The 9,985-nt window shown below is 44.2% G+C and overlaps 1 non-coding gene across 1 annotated transcript; it reads right to left on the bottom strand.

The window, feature by feature from the left end:
• Positions 1–9,062: 9,062 nt before the first annotated feature.
• LOC132684483 (small nucleolar RNA SNORA43) lies at positions 9,063–9,196 on the bottom strand. The gene has a single exon (XR_009612693.1). It is a non-coding gene; the product is annotated as a small nucleolar RNA SNORA43 (small nucleolar RNA).
• Positions 9,197–9,985: the final 789 nt, after the last annotated feature.

The raw sequence follows: 9,985 nt of genomic DNA, 5'->3' as shown, positions 1-9,985 counted from the left end.
TAAAAGCAGAAACCGTTTCCTGGCTGTAGTCAGAAGGAGATGTGACTACAGAAGAATGGCCAGAGAAATGCAACATGGCTGCCTTCAAGGTGGAGGAAGGGGCCATGACCTAAGGAATGCAGGAGGCCTCTAGAAGTTTGTAAGGGGAAGAAAACGGATTCTCCTCTAGAGCCTCCAGAAGGAATGCAGCCCTGCCAACATCTTGAAACCCATGTCAGACTTCAAGAGGCACGGTAGACCACAAGTGCTACTGTGAAGGTTCTGACCCCAGTTCCCACCATTCTCTTGACTTTTCCCTCTTTCATGTAGAAGTATCTTCAAGCTGACTTTCTCCCATGGTAGCAAGATGATAATCAGCAGCCACTGGACAATAAGCTCGCTTGTTTATATCCATGGGACAGAAAAGAAAACCTGTCCCTCAAACATAAAATAAGGTATCACCTGCAGTCTGATCAGGCCAGTTGGATCACATGCCCACTCCTGGACCAGGCATGGGATTGTCATCTACTGATGCATTAAGCCTGACTTTCCAAACCAGCAGCAAGCTGAGATGGCTGTGACGGGCACACATAGAAGAGGGAAGAGCCAACAGAAGAGTGGGAAATAGAGCTAGAACCTTCACCGCAGCAAACTTGGCTCACCTGCCTTCCAAGGTCTCATTAGGTGAATAGAGTTCTGTATTAGTCAATCCAGTTGAGTTGGGCTTCTCTATTACTTGCTGCCCAGATTACTCTAGTAGCCACGTACTGTCTACACGCAGAGGCACAAGCCCCTCCTGCCTGCTTTTGTCTTTCATGGTACCTGGCGGGCTCCTGCAGGCCTTCCAGTTTGTGACTTTCTACACCTGACTGTATCTGGTAAGAAACGCTTTCCTCCTGAGAACTGGCCCCCTGGGCCCAGAGCCAGCAGTGCGTTGCATGCCCGGTGCCTCTCCCTGCTCCTCCGCTCACAGCTGGCGTTGCTAATTGAGCGTGGCACCCCTTCTTGCTGAGTCCACATGTGGCCTCGCAATGCCAAGCACTGCACTCCAGGCAGCCGCGACTGGCTGATTGGAGCTGGCACAGGGGATGGACCCAATCTGGCATATTAGCCTAACTAGAGATAGTCTTTTTTTCCTTTCTAAGTAGTTGCTTTGCCTTGTCAGTTCGTATTGAGATAACGACCCGTTACAACTCTCAGGCCTCCCTCACTTGTCGAAGTCCACATTTCCCTAAGCCGGGGCTTGGCACAGCCTGTGGATGGCCAGCCAGACGTTCCAGGACCTAGACGGTTAGCGTTCACATGTGAGCCTCCACCGCTCTGCCGTCTCAGTGTAAAATATCCTTCAAGGTTAATGTCCCTACTCCTACCCTCTAAAATACTTTATAGTTTTGTGGTATCATTTACATTACATGAAGGGAATCTAATTCACTAGCATTCCAGATTGGGGAGTGTTTCTCCCTTTGAGAAAAAGTGTCAGGAGACAAGTGGCAGGCTGGTCACTTATCAAGCTTTATGGCTTTTGAAAGAAGGGTACCTCAGGGAAGGAGGAAACAGAAGCCCAGGCTTGGTGTTGTGGGAACCCTATGGAGAAGGACAGTGATGAAAGCCCTAACAGCTGCTCAGAGGTGGGCTCGCAGGCAGTGAGATGCATCCAAAAGAGGGCTCTTAGAGACTTGTCCTGCCGTCCTACTAGAATTCCCCTTCTCTTGCCTCCTCACGAGACCTGCTGCAGCGACTTCCGCTTTTCTCTCATTCCTCCTAGAGGCAAACTTGAGTTTCCTCTGGAAGCAACTACATGCTGTTCTGCCCTAAGGCTGGGACATGGAGGGCCAATTTTATTCAGGTTACGGCTTATTTTACGGTGTTATCTTTTGCGTATTTGAGCCTTTTTATTCTATTTGTTTGTGCCTCAATAGTCATGGCTTTCTTTTGAAGGGTACCAGAATATGCCACCCCAAAATATGCATAAGAATTCTTTTGGGGCACCCAGTTGGCTCTGTCGGTAGAGTATCCGACTCATGATCTCAGGGTCCTGAGTTCAAACCCTACAGTGGGTGTGGAGCCTACTTAAAAAGTATATATTTTGAGGAGGGATAGGAAGATGGCGGCGTAGGAGGATGCTGGGCTCACCGCGCGTCCTGCTGATCACTTAGATTCCACCTACACCTGCCTAAAGAACCCAGAAAACCGCCAGGGGATTAGCAGAACGGAGTCTCCGGAGCCAAGCGCAGACGAGAGGCCCACGGAAGAGGGGCCCCTCCTGAAGTGGATCACCTAAGGAGAAGCGAGCTAAGCCTGCCCCTCCTGCTCCCGTGCACCTTGCCTACCCACCCCACCTGATACGCCAGATCCCCAGCACCACAAGCCTGGCAGTGTGCAAGTAGCCCAGACAGGCCACGCCACCCCACAGTGAATCCCGCCCCTAGGAGAGGGGAAGAGAAGGCACACACCAGTCTGACTGTGGCCCCAGCGGTGGGCTGGGGGCACACATCAGGTCGGACTGCGGCCCCGCCCACCAACTCCAGTTATACACCACAGCACAGGGGAAGTGCACTGCAGGTCCTCACCACGCCAGGGACTCTCCAAAATGACCAAACGGAAGAATTCCCCTCAGAAGAATCTCCAGGAAATAACAACAGCTAATGAACTGATCAAAAAGGATTTAAATAATGTAACAGAAAGTGAATTTAGAATAATAGTCATAAAATTAATCGCTGGGCTTGAAAACAGTATAGAGGACAGCAGAAAATCTCTTGCCACAGAGATCAAGGGACTAAGGAACAGTCACGAGGAGCTGAAAAACGCTTTAAACGAAATGCAAAACAAAATGGAAACCACGATGGCTCGGCTTGAAGAGGCAGAGGAGAGAATAGGTGAACTAGAAGATAAAGTTATGGAAAAAGAGGAAGCTGAGAAAAAGAGAGAGAAAAAAATCCAGGAGTATGAGGGGAAAATTAGAGAACTAAGTGATACACTAAAAAGAAATAATATACGCATAATTGGTATCCCAGAGGAGGAAGAGAGAGGGAAAGGTGCTGAAGGGGTACTTGAAGAAATAATAGCTGAGAACTTCCCTGAACTGGGGAAGGAAAAAGGCATTGAAATCCAAGAGGCACAGAGAACTCCCTTCAGACGTAACTTGGATCGATCTTCTGCACGACATATAGTGAAACTGGCAAAATACAAGGATAAAGAGAAAATTCTGAAAGCAGCAAGGGATAAACGTGCCCTCACATATAAAGGGAGACCTATAAGACTCGTGACTGATCTCTCTTTTGAAACTTGGCAGGCCAGAAAGGACTGGCACGATATCTTCAGTGTGCTAAACAGAAAAAATATGCAGCCGAGAATCCTCTATCCAGCAAGTCTGTCATTTAGAATAGAAGGAGAGATAAAGGTCTTCCCAAACAAACAAAAACTGAAGGAATTTGTCACCACAAAACCAGCCCTACAAGAGATCCTAAGGGGGATCCTGTGAGACAAAGTACCAGAGACATCACTACAAGCATAAAACATACAGACATCACAATGACTCTAAACCCGTATCTTTCTATAATAACACTGAATGTAAATGGATTAAATGCGCCAACCAAAAGACATAGGGTATCAGAATGGATAAAAAAACAAGACCCATCTATTTGCTGTCTACAAGAGACTCATTTTAGATCTGAGGACACCTTTAGATTGAGAGTGAGGGGATGGAGAACTATCTATCATGCTCCTGGAAGCCAAAAGAAAGCTGGAGTAGCCATACTTATATCAGACAAACTAGACTTTAAATTAAAGGCTGTAACAAGAGATGAAGAAGGGCATTATATAATAATCACAGGGTCTATCCACCAGGAAGAGCTAACTATTATAAATGTCTATGCGCCAAATACCCGAGCCCCCAGATATATAAAACAATTACTCATAAACATAAGCAACCTTATTGATAAGAATGTGGTCATTGCAGGGGACTTTAACACCCCACTTACAGAAATGGATAGATCATCTAGACACACAGTCAATAAAGAAACAAGGGCCCTGAATGATACATTGGATCAGATGGACTTGACAGATCTATTTAGAACTCTGCATCCCAAAGCAACAGAATATACTTTCTTCTCGAGTGCACATGGAACATTCTCCAAGATAGATCATATACTGGGTCACAAAACAGCCCTTCATAAGGTTACAAGAATTGAAATTATACCATGCATACTTTCAGACCACAATGCTATGAAGCTTGAAATCAACCACAGGAAAAAGTCTGGAAAACCTCCAAAAGCATGGAGGTTAAAGAACACCCTACTAACGAATGAGTGGGTCAACCAGGCAATTAGAGAAGAAATTAAAATATATATGGAAACAAACGAAAATGAAAATACAACAATCCAAACGCTTTGGGATGCAGCGAAGGCAGTCCTGAGAGGAAAATACATTGCAATCCAGGCCTATCTCAAGAAACAAGAAAAATCCCAAATACAAAATCTAACAGCACACCTAAAGGAAATAGAAGCAGAACAGCAAAGGCAGCCTAAACCCAGCAGAAGAAGAGAAATAATAAAGATCAGAGCAGAAATAAACAATATAGAATCTAAAAAAACTGTAGAGCAGATCAACGAAACCAAGAGTTGGTTTTTTGAAAAAATAAACAAAATTGACAAACCTCTAGCCAGGCTTCTCAAAAAGAAAAGGGAGATGACCCAAATAGATAAAATCATGAATGAAAATGGAATGATTACAACCAATCCCTCAGAGATACAAACAATTATCAGGGAATACTATGAAAAATTATATGCCAGCAAATTGGACAACCTGGAAGAAATGGACAAATTTCTAAACACCCACACTCTTCCAAAACTCAATCAGGAGGAAATAGAAAGCTTGAACAGACCCATAACCAGCGAAGAAATTGAATCGGTTATCAAAAATCTCCCAACAAATAAGAGTCCAGGACCAGATGGCTTCCCAGGGGAGTTCTACCAGACGTTTAAAGCAGAGATAATACCTATCCTTCTCAAGCTATTCCTAGAAATAGAAAGGGAAGGAAAACTTCCAGACTCATTCTATGAAGCCAGTATTACTTTGGTTCCTAAACCAGACAGAGACCCAGTAAAAAAAGAGAACTACAGGCCAATATCCCTGATGAATATGGATGCAAAAATTCTCAATAAGATACTAGCAAATCGAATTCAACAGCATATAAAAAGAATTATTCACCATGATCAAGTGGGATTCATTCCTGGGATGCAGGGCTGGTTCAACATTCGCAAATCAATCAACGTGATACATCACATTAATAAAAAAAAAGAGAAGAACCATATGATCCTGTCAATCGATGCAGAAAAGGCCTTTGACAAAATCCAGCACCCTTTCTTAATAAAAACCCTTGAGAAAGTCGGGATAGAAGGAACATACTTACACATCATAAAAGCCATTTATGAAAAGCCCACAGCTAACATCATCCTCAATGGGGAAAAACTGAGAGCTTTTTCCCTGAGATCAGGAACACGACAGGGATGCCCACTCTCACCGCTGTTGTTTAACATAGTGCTGGAAGTTCTAGCATCAGCAATCAGACAACAAAAGGAAATCAAAGGCATCAAAATTGGCAAAGATGAAGTCAAGCTTTCGCTTTTTGCAGATGACATGATATTATACATGGAAAATCCGATAGACTCCACCAAAAGTCTGTCGGACTTTTGTCCGACTGACTGTCGGTCAGTCTAGAACTGATACATGAATTCAGCAAAGTTGCAGGATACAAAATCAATGTACAGAAATCAGTTGCATTCTTATACACTAACAATGAAGCAACAGAAAGACAAATAAAGAAACTGATCCCATTCACAATTGCACCAAGAAGCATAAAATACCTAGGGATAAATCTAACCAAAGATGTAAAAGATCTGTATGCTGAAAACTATAGAAAGTTTATGAAGGTAATTGAAGAAGATATAAAGAAATGGAAAGACATTCCCTGCTCATGGATTGGAAGAATAAATATTGTCAAAATGTCAATACTACCGAAAGCTATCTACACATTCAATGCAATCCCAATCAAAATTGCACCAGCATTCTTCTCGAAACTAGAACAAGCAATCCTAAAATTCATATGGAACCACAAAAGGCCCCGAATAGCCAAAGTAATTTTGAAGAAGACCAAAGCAGGAGGCATCACAATCCCAGACTTTAGCCTCTACTACAAAGCTGTCATCATCAAGACAGCATGGTATTGGCACAAAAACAGACACATAGACCAATGGAATAGAACAGAAACCCCAGAACTAGACCCACAAACGTATGGCAAACTCATCTTTGACAAAGCAGGAAAGAACATCCAATGGAAAAAAGACAGTCTCTTTAACAAATGGTGCTGGGAGAACTGGACAGCAACATGCAGAAGGTTGAAACTAGACCACTTTCTCACACCATTCACAAAACAAACTCAAAATGGATAAAGGACCTGAATGTGAGACAGGAAACCATCAAAATCCTAGAGGAGAAAGCAGGAAAAGACCTCTCTGACCTCAGCCGTAGCAATCTCTTACTCAACACATCCCCAAAGGCAAGGGAATTAAAAGCAAAAATGAATTACTGGGACCTTATGAAGATAAAAAGCTTCTGCACAGCAAAGGAAACAACCAAGAAAACTAAAAGGCAACCAACGGAATGGGAAAAGATATTTGCAAATGACATATTGGACAAAGGGCTAGTATCCAAAATCTATAAAGAGCTCACCAAACTCCACACCCGAAAAACAAATAACCCAGTGAAGAAATGGGCAGAAAACATGAATAGACACTTCTCTAAAGAAGACATCCGGATGGCCAACAGGCACATGAAAAGATGTTCAACGTCGCTCCTTATCAGGGAAATACAAATCAAAACCACACTCAGATATCACCTCACGCCAGTCAGAGTGGCCAAAATGAACAAATCAGGAGACTATAGATGCTGGAGAGGATGTGGAGAAACGGGAACCCTCTTGCACTGTTGGTGGGAATGCAAATTGGTGCAGCCGCTCTGGAAAGCAGTGTGGAGGTTCCTCAGAAAATTAAAAATAGACCTACCCTATGACCCAGCAATAGCACTGCTAGGAATTTACCCAAGGGATACAGGAGTACTGATGCATAGGGACACTTGTACCCCAATGTTTATAGCAGCACTCTCAACAATAGCCAAATTATGGAAAGAGCCTAAATGTCCATCAACTGATGAAGGGATAAAGGAATTGTGGTTTATATACACAATGGAATACTACTTGGCAATGAGAAAGAATGAAATATGGCCTTTGTAGCAATGTGGATGGAACTGGAGAGTGTGATGCTAAGTGAAATAAGCCATACAGAGAAAGACAGATACCATATGGTTTCACTCTTATGTGGATCCTGAGAAACTTAACAGAAACCCATGGGGGAGGGGAAGGAAAAAAAAAAAAAAAAGAGGTTAGAGTGGGAGAGAGCCAAAGCATAAGAGACCTTTAAAAACTGAGAACAAACTGAGGGTTGATGGGGGGTGGGAGGGAGGGCAGGGTGGGTGATGGGTATTGAGGAGGGTACCTTTTGGGATGAGCACTGGGTGTTGTATGGAAACCAATCTGACAATAAATTTCATATATTGGAAAAAATATATATATATATTTTGAGCTGAGGGCAATTGAGAAGAAGGTACAAGAAAAGCTCTCTGCCCTCTGCCTATTTGCGTAGAAAGAGGACATAAATTTGTAAAAATTTGTAAAGGTGTCCCTTTTCCTACCAGGAAGGAGAAAAGTTAATCACCAGAGACAACTCTAGATCCTTAACATCCCAGAGACCACACCAGAAGAACCTACTTAACAAACCTTACCAACTAGCCCTATCTGCCATTAGTTCCCCTATACCCTTACCTTCCCACATGTGCCACCCTAGAAACTCAAAGCTTTTTCTTTGTCTTGTTACATCTTTAAAAATTTATTTTTCTTTGTGACACCTGGGTAGCTCAGTTGGTTAAGCCTCTGACTCTTGGTTTTGGCTCAGGTCACGATCTCACAGTATGTGAGTTTGAGCCCCCCCCCCCCCCCCCCCACCATCGGGTTCTGCGCTAACAGTGCGGAACCTGCTTGGGATTCTCTGTCTGCTTTTCTCTCTGCCCCTCCCCTGCTCTCTCTCTTTTTCTCAAAATAAATAACATTAAAAAAATGTATTTTTCTTTGTTTTTAGAGGATGTCATGTAAGCTCAAGTTCTAACCACTGTTTTTTGTTACTCACTCCTGAGTACCCCTGTATGTATGCACAACGCACGTTCATAAACTTCTCTGTGTTTTTCTCTTGTTAATCTGTCTTTTCTCAGATTTACTTGTGGAATCTATCCAGAGATCCTAGGAATATGGAGGGAAAAGTTATATTTCTCCTCCCCTACATTTTTCTTATTTTACACGACCTTCCTTTAGCTCACTTTGACATTTTGCTTAGCTTATATTTATTTCATTTTCTCTCATTGCTTTTACGTTTGTTTCCCTCCTGTTTTTTTTTTCTTAATTGTTCTTTTTAATGTTTATTCATTTTTTTTTTTCTTTTACAGCCCTCATCACACCTGCTACCCCAGCGGGGTTACCAAGACTACCCCCCTCCATTTACCAGTGCCCTGGTTTAGAGGGTTGCATATGGGGTTCTAGGTGGCCTACTGCAGTGTCTCCTTGGCAGGACAAAGCCAGGTGTGGCCCTCTGGTGTCCACTCCCCACCCCCTCCAAGCCCAGCTCCTGCTCTGCTGTCTCAAGGGTCCTTAGAACAGGGTGTGTGGGCGCAGGGCCTGCAAGCAGCCAGGGGTTCATGAACTTGCCCAAAGACTTGCAGAAACCCCTCTCCAGACAGACCTACAGAATGATCACTTCCAGAAGGGAGACCCTCTCCTGGTCGATCCCACTGGGCCAAAGGCCGGCCACATGCTCATCTCCATGCACACCTCATGTAACCCTCACGACAAGTGTCATTTTATAGACAAAGAACCCAAAAACCAAAGTGGTTAGTACCGTGCTCGGCATTCCCAGCTAGAAGCCCAAAGGTAGGTCTGCCTGCCTCGTGCACGTAAAAACTGCCTCCCTGGCAGCTGTAAAGCATGTTCGGCTACAAACCATGGAGTGCTCACTGTTCTGAGCACTGAGCGTAGAAACGGCCGCTTCCTCTTAGCCCCAGTGTCACAGGTGCAGGAGAGCAGCTGCATCTGAGGAGCCGGCAGGTCCAGCATCAGCAGGGCAGCTGTTCCTGCCCATCCAGGCCCCAATATCTATTCATTTTTGAGAGACAGAGCTCAAGCAGGGGTGGGGCAGAGAGCGAGGGAAACAGAATCCAAAGCAGGCCCCAGTCTCTGAGCTGTCAGCACAGAGCCCCATGCGGGGCTCGAACCCACAAACTTGGAGATCATGACCTGAGCCAAGGTCTAACACTTAATTGACTGAGCCCCTCAGGTGCCCCAGCTTCCCCCTCTGTTTTATCACAATTTTTTCTTTTTATGATTTTTAACCATCTTTTACATTTCTTTAATTTACTTCTTAAAAATTTTTTATCGTCAAGTTTCAGCTCTCTTGGCTTACTCAGTGGTGAGCAGGGAGGGGTAGCACTAAGGCATCCTGACCCTGAACAATACTTGAATTCCTCCAGGCAGCGTTAACATTTTCTCCATCAGCCTCATTTAGACTTTGATCTGAGAATCCAGAAAACACGAATTCCTTCCCGACTGCAATAGTGAAGGTTGTTATAAATGCATGTCAAATTCTGGAATGGAGTTTCTTTCTCAGGTCAAGCATCCCTCTATCCCTTTATGTGGAATTAACTTATTTAGAAGCAGATGCAGTCACAGGTGGGAACTCAAGTCAGAAGTAAGCACACAAAAGAAAGAAGTGGCTGGGCGGGGGTGGGGGCGGCTATGGAACTAGCCAGCTCACGCCAGCAAGAAAAGAGCTGGTAGGTTACACCTTGGCCCAGGGCACATTCCAGCAATATCTGCGGACATCAGCCCCATGGCCCTGTGACCAGCTCC

The sequence above is a fragment of the Panthera onca genome, chromosome C2 (genome assembly GCF_046562875.1).
Source record: "Panthera onca isolate mPanOnc1 chromosome C2, mPanOnc1 haplotype 2, whole genome shotgun sequence".
Classification (NCBI taxonomy): Eukaryota; Metazoa; Chordata; class Mammalia; order Carnivora; family Felidae; genus Panthera; species Panthera onca.
The sequence above is the reverse complement of the archived record's forward strand: the minus strand, read 5'-3'. Positions and strand labels throughout refer to the sequence as shown.